The 13,451-nt window shown below is 38.7% G+C and overlaps 1 protein-coding gene across 5 annotated transcripts in view; it reads right to left on the reverse strand.

Moving 5' to 3' along the window:
* Positions 1-13,451, reverse strand: part of LOC309871454 (uncharacterized protein) — a 255,814-nt gene that overhangs the window by 207,504 nt on the left and 34,859 nt on the right. The window lies entirely within an intron of this gene.

The raw sequence follows: 13,451 nt of genomic DNA on the forward strand, positions 1-13,451 counted from the left end.
AACCACTGTGTAATTATCAGAATCAGGACAATTAAACACTGGTATATCTAATTCACAATCCATATTCAGATTTCACCTACTAACATAATAATGTCCTTTACTGCAATCTCCCTCTCTCCCTCCCCCATACAGAATCAGTTCAGGATCACTCATGGCATTTAGTTGTCACTTCCTTTTAATCTCCTTTAAGACACTGAATAAAGTTCTTCAGTCTTTGTCTACATGACAGCAACATCTCGGATGAATGGATGACTGTCATTTCATAGCTTGTCTCTTAGTTAGAGTTGATCTGGTATTTCCTAGTATTAGATCAGTTTATGAAAATTGCCAGGACCACTACACACGATGTGTTCTTCTCATTAGATCCCATCAAGATATAGCTCATGTTAGTTTGTTCCACAGCTAATGTCAACTTTGATAACTTAGTTACCATAGTGTTTTCTAAGGCTTCCCACTGATAAGTTACCATGTTTCCTTTTATAACTGATACATAAATTCTGGGGAAATAATTTGAGACTTTGCAAATGTCCTTCTTCTTTCTCACCAAACTTTCATCTTTTTTTGTAAGTCATCCATTGATGAATCTCATAAAGTTGTGATTGTCAAATTCTTTCATTCTGAATAAGAGAAAGCTCTTCCTCACAAAAGAACACCAACTGGCAAATTCACTTTTAAATGTTAAGAGTTGGCAATCAATCTAGTAGCTACTTTAGGAGCTAACCTGTTACATCAGGATTTTCTGACTGGCTTCTGTTATTTGTCTAAAATCATAATTATTGCTTTTATTGAGGATTCTCCAGGGTATAGCAGATTTATTTTGTATAGTAGGACTGAGCTGTAATGGGGATAGCAATATATTTATCAATTTATTTAACAACTTTTTTTTTAAGATTTTATTTATTTGACAGAGAGAGAGTGAGACAGAGAAGAAGCAAGGGGAGAGGAAGAGGGAGAAGCAGTCTCCCTACTGAGGAGGGAGACCAATGCAGGGCTCAGTCCCAGGACCCTGGGATCATGAACTGAGCTGAAGGCAGATGATTAACTAATTGAGCCACCCAGGCATCCATATTTAGCAACTCTTAAATGCAGCATATACTATATGCTGGGATTTTATTTAAACACTTCACAAATAGTCATTTTTTTAAAATAGGCTCCATGCCCAACATGAGGCTCAAACTCAAAACCCCAAGATCAAGAGTCACATGCTCCACCAACTAAGCCAGGCAGGCACCTCACAAACAGTAACCATTTTAAGACTTATTATTATAAGCTAACAAGGTACTATTATTATTCTTGTTTTATGGATAAGAAAATGGAGGCAGCGGACTTGAGTAATGTGTTCAAGTTCAAGCAGCTTATATACAAGATCAGTGTATTAAACCAAAGCAGTAGCGGAAATGTATACTCTTAAACATTTATGCTATTTCACCCCAGATGCACAAATTCTTTCTTCTCTAATTCTGAATTCTAAATTCTAAATAAATCATCTTGCTTTATATTAGTTTAAAGAAATCACCTAGTTTCAACAGCAAACAAGAGGCTTGGCATTTTTTAAACTAAATGATATGCCAAATGACATTGTTACTAATGTTCCCTCAAAAGGACAAGGATCATAAAGACAGAGTTAACCTAGAATATCCAGTATTCAGTTAAGGGGAAGAGTTAATAAGGATTGGTAATGAAGCCAGGTCAAGAAGGCAGAAGCAAATCTGTCCTGGATATCTGGGAAGGAATAGCTTCCACATGGACTTCAAGCACATGCCTTGATCCCTCCAGAAGTAGAGGGATAATCTGAGTTTCTCAGGGAGTCCATTGGTATGCTGAGGCGTGGGGAAGAGGAAATGCCAAATTGGGCAGCTCATCTTAAGAGACAGAGTTGTTTCCAAGAACAGTAAGGACATGTAAGAGGAGGAGGTGGCAATGGATGGGGTAAGGTTTGGAACATGAAGCAAGAAGGTCAGCAAGAGTACCAGGGTGCTGTCTGGATCCCTGGTAACCTGTTCCTTCACCTTGTCTGTCACTAGTAACTGCCAGAGGCAGTTGAGATTCCAACAATTTTGCTAATAGGGACTCAGGGAGAAATTAGACCTATCCTAGCCTATAGGGAGGGATGCATATGTATATCTTCCCACTACCTTTCTTCAAGCATCAGTTGTGAAAAGCTATTACAACCAGATAGGACAGCATATATTCATTCTGAACAAATAGTTTAAAATATTGTAGGTCAGAGGTTTGCAAAATGTGCTCTGTGATCCCACTGGGCATTGTGATTTTTGGAGGCTTGGTAGGGCAAAGAACCATCTCTACTTTGACCATTCCAGTTCAGTATTTAATTGCTTTAAATTCTGGGCTTCTCTAGAGACTTTTATTTGAAAAACAAAATGGGAGTGGGGGTGTTCAGTGGGACTTTAAGAACTGTTAAGCAACTAAAATATCACCAAGATGCTTTGCATTAGTACCTATTTAATAAAGACAAATGCACTTAGAAGTACTTGAGAACATTTTCTGTTTTAGTTATTAGTGGACTCTTGCAAGGCGAAAGATGACAGATAAACGGAAAACTCCCTCTAGGCCTCCACTATATGCAGCCAACTCTCCAAGACAAAAATATTTGGTGTGGTAGATATAGTAATGTTCACCAAATCTTCCACATGCCTCCCTCATGTTCTCCAGCCCCCCCGCAGTTGAGAAGAGCCATGTGACTAGATGTCATCACGGACTATGGATGTAAGAGGGCTTCAGCTCTTCTAGGTCAATGTATATAAGACCTGCTGTGAATTCTGTGTTTTCTTACTATGTCTTCACAACCATAGAGGCCTACCTTGTAATAATGAAACCCAAAGGGAAGCAGACTGAGCCATTCAACCACCACAGGGAAGACAGGTGCCTTGAAAAAAAAAAAAAATTCGTCCACTAAGCTGATGACATGTAGAATTGTTACTGCAACCCCATCTATTCTATCCCAACTAATACAACTGAAAAATACAATGATTCAGAGCAGAGAAAAGCATTCCCTTCAAATTATCATACACATATGCCTCAAGTAGAAGTTCTCAACCAGGGTTGTATTATCTCCTCCTACCTCTCAAGGGGTATTTGGCAATTTCCGGAGACATTTTTGGTTGTCACACCTAGGGATAAGGGACATGTACTACAATTGTCTAGTAGGTAGAGGGAAGGAATGCTACCAGATATCCTACAATGTATAAGACAGCATCCACAAAAAGAATTATCTGCTCCCAGATGTCAACAGTGCCAAGGTTGAGAAAACCCAGCCTAAAGGGTTATAGTCTTCATTTTTTGCAGGAAATTATTAACTTGCTAAATAAAATCCACCAAAACAAAAAAAGATACACTTATGCCTATTCTATTTTAAAGGTTAGCCAAAAAATCAGATATGTAATAGAATTTAAATTTTTTTCCAATGTAAAAAGTTTCCATTTGTTTGAAAAAATTCACTACAGCAATTAGGAGAGATCTATATTATATATTCAGCATGTTTTCACCTCCTCCTTTTCATAGATTTAGAAGTTCAAGGAAGATTTCTTCACCTAACCCCCTTTTTTAGAAAAATGTAATGGTGAAGAGTGTCTATACCAGAACTAAACACTACGTTTCTCAGTTCTAATCTCACTGTTCTTTCCACTACATCACACTATTCTCCTTCATTAAAAAAATGCTAAATAGAGGTCTGAGGAAGGTAAACAGCTGTTCCAGCCATAGGTAGGGTTGGAAGGGTGGTGGAGCATCGTGTTCAAGGACGATGCATAGTTTCCAGGTGAGAGTGTTTGGTTTCGACGGGAAGGGCAGAAGAGAAAAGGCAGAAAGAAAGCCTCCATGATGAGCTCACCGACACAGCATGTCCCCATTCAACTACTGCTCCACAGACCCATTTGGCCACGTCTGTCTGCATTATCTTGTCTCCCAGGTAAGCATACAAGTGTGTATGGCAGAACTAAACCACAGCTTGGCAAGAGCTGTGAGAAATTTCACAAAGTAATTGAATGAAAGCTGGATTCACAGCTGGGATATCAAATGCCAGATCTGGCTCTAGCTAATTAACTATATGCCCTTGGTCAAGGCACCATTGGCCTAAATTTTCTCAACCTGACATGGTAATAAGAAGTGTAATAAAAACAACTAATCAATAATAAATCACAGCTACTGATGTTGAGTACTTCGTATAAGCCAGGAACTATACCAAGTACATTTCATTACATTCTGAAGACCAACCCGGCATTCCTAGCCTCCTTTACAGATGAAGAAACTGACACTCAAGAACTGAAGCAGCATGATGAACACAATTAATAACCAGGATTTGAACCAAAATCTACTTCACTACAAAGCTAACTTCCTTAATGATTATACTAACGACCTCGGCCTCCAGTTCTCCAAACCTACATATCTCAAATACCTCCCTAAATGATTTAAATTTCTGTGAATGATTTGTGGGGTCTCAGTCAACTGGAAGCATAAGCCAGGGTCCTTCAGCTGGGACTAACCAGCTCAGACATTTTTATTACTCGTTCGTAAACCCCAAAGATGAAACAGGTTGTTCATAAACCTCACTTTTTGAGATTTGGTTCTCAAGTTGTCTAACAAACAACATGCAAAAAAAGGAGTTAGAAGCCAAGAGCCTACAAGATCCAAACCTAAATATCAGTTTTGCAGAACATCCAGTGAGCTGGAAATATATAGGGTAACTCAATTACCAAAAATAGTTCTATTGGACGACCTCTGTTTGCAGGCACAGCAAAGAGATTTATTTTCTGTTGTGCTACATGTGTGCATTCTACTATGTCTTTAAAAATGAAGGAAGGGATGTATCAGCACAAAAATAAAGCAGACATCACCTCCTGGATATTCTCTCACTTTGACAGACAGCAGGAGTCACCCTATAGTGCAACACTTAAAAAGGATATCCAAACCCACATTTAAAAAAATATCCCAAACACCAATTCCTTTACCATATATTTGGGGAGTCCTCTATGGGGACATAGGATGGGGAGGAAGTGATATGGGTTATCTTTCTCCCAATCATCTTTTGTTTCAGTGTTCTTCCTCTGATCTATTCTTGAACTCTCTCATCTCTCAGCCCCTGGCTGGCATTCACTTCCCTCCATTCCATGTTAATCCAAATATTAACCTGTTCAATCAGTTTTCCCAATATGGCATTTATGTTAGGTAGATTTATTCAGTAGAATTTTATTAAAGAGTAAGGATAATGATGGGAGAGGGGGAAACACTGAATAGAAAACATCTCACCATTAGTATAAGCCATCAGTATTTTCAAAAACGCACAGGCACTACTCACATCTGAGAATTGGCCGCCATTTGCCCTTGGGGCTCCAGGCGCCTCTAATTAACCTATCTTTCCTAAATTAATTTCATTTCATAAATCCTTCCTCCTTTCTCTATTGGACTACCTGTGAAAACTATAAAAATTCCTTTTATTATATGCTGAGATTCTGCTCTTTTAGTCTCAGTCTAACCCTTTGTAAGCAAGTCTGATGTTGTGAACTTTGTTTAGAAGATTCAAGGTTGGGAAATAGGTCACCAGACCAGGTTGGCACACCCGAGAGAATCACCTTCCTTGGGAAAAACTGGGCTTCTTGACTAAAGGATGTTTGTGGTTAAAGTGACAGATGTTATTACAAAGCCTTCCAGAGATAAGTGTGACAGAGGGGCTATGTGGGAAACCAGGCAGCCTCTCACCGTTTGGGAAGTTCTCTGTTTTCATCTAATGCTTTCAGCACTTCCCTGGTGTTCAAACGCCATAAAGCATCTCCGAACATTAGAGTCTTGTGGGAGGGATCTGAGTTCAGCAAGTAAATGCAATCCAGTAATAAGCACAGACAAGGTCTATACCAAGCACCGACTGGGTTCGCTTTCATCACTGAATAGAGAGTGTACATTTTGCTTTTTACTTGATGAACCACAGACATAATTGGATATAAATGAGAACAAAAGCAATATAAATAAGACAAAGCAAACACTGGGACTACTTTACTCTGAATTAAGGTAAACTAAAAGATAAATACACAGACATGCACAAATATACAAAGATACAATCTGTGCCCAAGTTAGGTAAGTTTCAGCCAAAACTGTTTGGCTGGGATAAATGATCACGTGCACCACACCTTTCATCTATTCTACCTCTGATGACTTCCAACCTTTATCATTCTACTGTCTGAGCAAAAACAGGGGGAGAAAGAAACTAGGTTTCTGGTGAGAGGCCAGTATTTGGGAGGTATGGAGCAGAGGCCCTGAGAGGCACAGGATCACCTGGTGCCATCTCCTTCAGGGATGATATCTGTAACTCTCTTGGGCTACTCCCTGCCCCCTCCTTTCAGCCAGCCTCTGATACACAAGCTCACTGATAAGCAGAGGGGAAGCCAGCCAATTTTCTTTTTATCCAAGTCAGTGACTGTGAGCCACTCATCATTTACAGCAATTCTCTTGAGACCTGAGAGCTGACCTCATGCGTGTAATCAGTTGGGAGGCTGCTGACCTCACCTTGCTCTCATTCCAGCATGGTATTCCCAGTGATAACCAGCAGTGGCTGAGATAACTCTTTTATTCTATAACTGATAAAGTCTCAGTTATAAAGTCATTGGCTTTCTCTTTTCTATCTTCTCTCCCCAATCCCCAGACTATCTAGCTTCTCTTAGTTAGGGGTCCCAACCAGGCCCTACTATAAACAGCCCTCATGGCCAGAGATCACTTACAGAAGGTGCTTTAGAAACCAAGAGCAAGAATGACTCACCCTCTCCTTCTGTGCTGGTTCCAAGTAGACACATAGTCTAGTGTGTGTCAAAGGTCCTCTAATGGGGCCTGGATTCCAGATCAGACCCTGACATTCATTAGCTGTGTAGCTGTGACCTGGTCACTTAACTTCTCTAAACTTCAGATTCTTGATTGTAAAAATAACAAATCAGAGGAGAAGACCCAGAGAGGACTGACCAGGGCCACAAGTACATATAATAAGAGCATCTATTCGTATCACTTAAACAACTACTTTCCTAATGCATCAGTTTCATCCTTATCAAGGGCAGTGAGAAGCACCTAGATTAGACAGTCTCAAGTCTACACTAGAATAAACCATGATTTGCCAGAAAACTCCACTAAACCTTTCAAAGCCTTTATCCATGGATAACTGGAAAGACTGTTGGACTGCTGATATGAAATGCAATGGTTTATTGATTCTCTGTGACCTTACTCGCACTGTGAATCACTGAGCCGTGCTTCGCTTGGGCTCAGGAGTTTGGCAAAGAATGTCAGGGCAAGGAAGGATGTTTTTTCCCTCTGTGCCTCAGGATTCTGAATCATCAGGTGTCTTTCCAGGACTTTTTGTCTCCTGGGAATGACTGTGCTCTCTGATGTATGAAGCCTGTTGTCTGGATTATGTTAATAAAATTGGTCTTTCAGGGACTAATTATTGGACCCATCTGAAAAGTTCAGGATGAGCTAGGTTATGCTGCAGTAACAAAAACAAAGAAAACCCAGTGGCCTAAAACATCAAAGGCTTAATTTATTGTTCATGCTACATGGGCATCATGGGTCAGCTGGGGGGGTATGTTCAGCACTGTCCTCATGCTGGGAACCAGGCTGACAAAAGAACCTCTATTTGAATATCACCACAGCAAATGGGAAGAGAAAGTTTGGTGAATTATGTACTGACTCTTAAGGCTTTCCCTAAGAGGTAATATATAATCACTTCTGCTCTCATCATTGGCTAAAACAAATCATAGGACTATGCCTGACATTAAGACCTAGAAAGAAAGCAAGGAACATTTATAAAGAGTACTAGTGATGACCTCAGGAACTTTTTCTATTTTATCATATAGAGGATCCCCAATCTCGTGGTGAGAAGCCTGTGTAGATAGTACCCATATATGTCCGTACCATCCAGCTGAAAACATTCAGCTCTTCCGTATCTTTGCATATTTCTCCACAGCTCCCAGGAGGCCTAAAGACCATGTCTCCTGACAAATGAGGGAAAAAAGCTAAGAGATCACTCTCAAGTTTCTAAAAAGATATATCTGGAAACAGCTTAGAGAAAATGAAATTGACAAAATTGCTTTAACAAAAAGGGGTATCACAAATCCCAACAAAACTCTCTACTGCATTTGAAAATTAAGTTTCTTGAAGCCTATGCTCAAATAGGGAGGCTTTCATGTATTAGAAACACAAGAGAAATTAACTTGTTCTACTTTTACTATTTAGTAGTGCATAGATTGTGTGTGTGTGGGGGGGGTTACTTACTAAACCATAAGTGTAATTGGAAGTAGATGGGAAGGGATACAATAAGAAAAACTGAGATTATTTTATTCTGAATCAAGCTAAATCAAAAAGTACATACACATGCACAAATGAAAAGTAACCAACAAAACAAGGCATTTGTAGCAGAAATGTACTAGAGTTCCAGCAGCTTCATATCAATAATGTCACTTGATGTTGTCATTGTTTTATATTTTGGTCATTTTAGTTTTCACTTGCATTTCCTTGGTGGCTGAAAAAGTTCAGTAATCTTGATGAATGAACTAAAGATTAGAGCAGGAGACTCCTGAAGGAGGAAAGTGTCAGGAAATTCATAAAAGTAGGAGATGGCATTTCAAATTTGACTCTTAGAGTTGCCTTCAGGTTTCACTTCAGAGTAGGGCAGTTCTGATACTTGTGCTGAAGTTTTTCCTAATCCAGAAGGCAGTGGAGAGCAGTGGGGAGTGTGTGATTGTCCTAAATCCTATATAAAGATTCCTAGGAATGGCCTGATTCCGGCCACCACCAGGGAAGCATAGAAAGCCTGATACAAATGTAGTGAAAAGAAGGGCCATATGTACCCCAATAGTTATAGCAGCAATGGCCACAATCGCCAAACTGTGGAAGAGGCAAGATGCCCTTCAACAGTCGAATGGATAAAGAAGATAAGGTCCATTTATACAATGGAATATTACACAGCCATCAGAAAGTATGAACACCCAACTTTTGTATCAATATGGATGGGAATGAAGGAGATTATGCTGAGTGAAGTAAGTCAAGCAGAGAGAGTCAATTATCATATGGTTTCACTTACTTGTGGAGTATAAGGAATAACACAGAGGACATTGGGAGATGGAAAGGAAAAGTGAAATGGGGTAAATTAGAGGGGGTGACAAAGCATGAGAGACTGTGGACTCTGAGAAACAAACTCAGGAGGGGTCAGGGGTGGGGGGTTGGGTGAGTCTGGTGGTGGGTATTAAGTAGGGCAAATATTGCATGGAGCACTGGGTGTGGTACATTAACAATGAAACTTGGAACACTGAAAAAAATAAAACAAAATAAAGATGTTAAAAAGAAAAAAAGTCATCAGCTAAAACAAGAGCCACCATCTTCCTTTTTCACCCCCTGATCTGCCTTTCTACCTTGTCATAGCTGAAGCCGGACAGGCTGGTCCCAAAAGAAGACCAGAACTTATTTAAAAAGCCTGGGCTATAAACAGGTCACGATTTTCAAATGCAACCAAAATTCTGAAGTCAAAGGAGCTTTCTTAAAACAATGGTAGAGAATCTTCTGTTTTCAGAGTAGTGATTCTTCCTGGCAATGAGAGCTGAGGAAAGTTCACTAACAAAACTGATACTCAATTTTTCTATGAGTAATAGGTATGGAATTTTAAAACAAAGACTGAAACACATATAGATATTATATTACCATGAATATTTGAAGCATAGTGAATTAAGTGTGAGTCAAATAAAACTGGATATCTTTAATTTTTTGGTTTTAAAAAATATTTTTTTGAGATGAAATTGATATATAACATTACATTACTTCTAGGTACACAATATGATTAGCCATATATATATGGCTAATATATCATATCACAATATGATTAGCCATATATATATACACACACACACACACACACACACATACATACTGTGCAATGTAGATAATCATTTTATAGATGTTCTAAATGGTTGCCTGTTTACTTCCACTGTGAAGGACTCCCAAAATTTGCAGAATTTAAGCAACCTGAAGAAAGAATTTCCTTCTTATGCAAATATCAAAGATCCCTGAAGAAGTTTTTCTTTTGTAATTTTGAGTGACAAGGCTAACAAAAAAGCAGCCACATTTCTGAAAACTTAATGTAGGGAAAAGTTAACTTTCTTCATTTTGAAACAAATGCAAAGTTGTCATTCCTGTGAGATTAGGCTTTGGGGAAACTGTAGAGTACTCTTGCTGTCTCCAGTCAGCTGAAACGACACTTAAGCATTTCCAAAAGCCAAGACTAGCTCATCTTGTGGCTGACTGCTAAAGAATTCTCCATGATAGATGAAAGCAAATTTACCTAAAAAATTATTCAAAAGAGGAGCTTGTATTATAGGGCTAATAAATAAGCAAGTATTTCCATTTTTAAAAAAGTAATCTAATGCAAATACAGACACAGACATAACTATGGCTATGGCTACAGATATACTGCTGCTTCATTAAAACATTAAAAAAAATAAAAGGAAATAACCAACTGAGAAAACTACATATTAAATGAAGGTACATCACATTTAAGAAATTAGAAAAGTGTCTAATAACAAGATATATTTAACATAAAAACTACTATTAAATCAGACTTCAGTTAAAAGGTTTTTTAATTAAAATTGACAAATTTTTATATGTTATAAAAAATTTAATTATAAACAAAAATTATAATTTAGATCAAATTTATATATCATAACCCCCATTCATTCTTCCCCTTGGTTAAGTTCCAAAATATTTTATTAGTTCCACATTTTTCAATGTTGCTTACTATATTAATGGTTGCTGGACCAGATATTCCATTATTTCATGACCCACTAATATAAAAAGTAATAGACAAATACTAAGGTCTACTAAAACTGAAACAAAAAATAATGGTGAAGGAAGACAGCAGAGGATAGAAGAGGACAATGGGCCCTTGAGAAGGTCAGGCGCCTCTGCCCATATCCAGGAGCACCTCCCAGAGGGCAGAGAAAGGCCAAGTGGTCCTTCAAACACTCTTTAAAGTGCCATTTTCTAGGCTGACCCATCCATCCAAAGGGCAAGGCACTGCTGAGCATTATCTGCTTTGATGCCCTCCTCAATGAGCTGTGTGTCAGGAAATATCATCAGGCAGTTTCTAAACTAGTACATAATCATCCCTTGAACTCTGAGGCCCAAGCAATCTACATGATTGAACAATGTTAAGCATCACCATAAAATACCGAACAAACACAATGCCTTTTGAGACATCCCAACTCTTCTTGGGTCAGTGAATTAATAGCCTCTGGAATTGAGAATATGTAGACTTGGAGTAGTGGTGAATTCTCTCGGCTTTGGCCCTGTTTGTTGGCAAAGGATGTTTTAATATTTGGGAAAATTCAGGATCCAGAGATTCAAGTTGTAGAGATGACTAATCACTAGAAGTGAGGGATAGGGGAGGCAAAGGCAAAGGAACAGGATGAAATGGGGTTCTCAGGTGAGCAGGGTGAGGGGCAAGCTATCAGCACTTAGCAAAGTGACTGAGTTCAACTTTTCTTACTATTCTAAAAAGTATGGAAAAACATAGAACAGGTGTTCTTGGTGAGAAGCAAGTTACTGTAGGAACAATGAAACATATCTTCTTAACGACAGGCTTAACATCTCATTATAAAGCAATGATTAATTACACTTAAGCTATTTTCAATTACTTTAAATGTGCTACAATAACGGGAATTTCTGATGTCCATAATTGAGAAGGAAAGACGGAGAAGAGACTGAAGCCCAGATCTGGCCAAAGTTCTTTCTGAGATCAAAAGTTTTGTATATATATACAGGGATCTGAAAAGAGAGGTTGGAAACAGCCACCCTGAAGAATGGAGGTTTGAGGTACAAGTAGATGAAGGAGATCTGGAGAGTATGGCTCAAGTGAAATGCAATACAGAACTGTTCAGAGCCTCTTCTAGGGACTTAATATTGTGTGTTATTGAGGTTATATTAAGCTTCAAACACATTTGGAACTATATCTTAGTCACCTGCTAACAAGATTACCTTGAGTAAGTCTCCTGGCCTATCTAAGCCTCCATTTCATTACCTGTAAGTTAGAGTAATAACAGTCAACTCCATGAGGTTTTTCTGAGGATTATATATGATAATATGTTCACATCTGTGGTCTTTGAATTATTTCTAATTCTTCACCCCTTTCTGTATCCACATCTTCTCCCATGTGAGCTGGCAAGTCTCCCCACTAAAAGCAGATTTTATTTTCCTGTACCATTGATACTGGGTTTGGCCATGTGATTTTCTTTTTCTTTCTTTCTTTCTTTCTTTCTTTCTTTCTTTTTTTGACCATTGGAATGTGGGTGGAAGTTTTCAGCATATGCCACCAGAGGAATCTCTTATGAGAGTTTCCAACCTCTGTCATGGAAATATGCCCCCAGTATCTTCTTGTTGGTCTGGGTCTCAGAATGAACATATGGGGAGCATATCTGAGCCAAGCCTGAATAAATCTGAGTGTGTGAATAAATGCTCATTGTGTGCCATTGGGTTTTTGGCTGATTTGTTACAAAGCAATAGGTGACAAATACAACATAGTCCTAGCATATGGTCTGGGAATCCTCATTTCCCAGGTTATGCACAATAATTAAACTGTGAGTCACTGCAATATACTCATCGTCCTAAAGTTACACCACTTTAAAAAGAACCTGAAATGGGAAAATTATCCTGTCTCTGAAATTCTTGAATTTCCTCTCCTATGCTTTTACTCAAAGATTATTCTATTCCCTCTTTCTCTATAGGCCTCTTCTAAATAGACTTCTCTTCTTTCCCCTTACCTAGATTCCCCTGTATTCTTCAACACTGGCCTTAAACCCAACTTCTTACAAGCCTTATATGATTACTCCAACCTACATCAATCGCCCCTTTCTCTGCATACTTGTTTCTCTTGTCATCAACCCTGCAGAGTTAAGACTCACTCCACAATGATTTCATGAGCTTCTTTTCTCCTCTGGGCTAAACTGGCAACTCCTCCAGGCAGAGGCTGTCTTCACTCCTGTATCTACTATGATCTCTAACACAAAGAGAGATATACAGTCAAGGTTTTCACATCAAGTCAATAGATACTAAGTCTATTGGCTTCCTGGATTTTTAAAAGCTACCTCTGATGAAACTTAATGTTTCATTTCCAAAAGAAGTCAAGATTTCTTCCCTGGGACAAGAGACATGAAATTTCTTCTCCAAAAATAAAACAGCACCTTTCCCCTTCCTTTTTTTTTTTTCCCCAACATCTAGTTTTGTACTCTTCTCATTTGGGGGCAGGGTCTGTGAGTTTAACAGAAGCAAGACACTTATTTCCAAGCTGGAAAAAGGCTTCTGTTTTCAGTCTCACTTATCCCAAATAAATCTGTCCCACCCTCATTCTCTTCACCTTGAAAGAAGCAGATTTGCAGGATTCTGATAGGTTTTCAACCTGCAGTTTCTGAGAGTAA

Source organism: Mustela nivalis (genome assembly GCF_964662115.1).
Source record: "Mustela nivalis genome assembly, chromosome: 8".
In the NCBI taxonomy this organism is placed as follows: Eukaryota; Metazoa; Chordata; class Mammalia; order Carnivora; family Mustelidae; genus Mustela; species Mustela nivalis.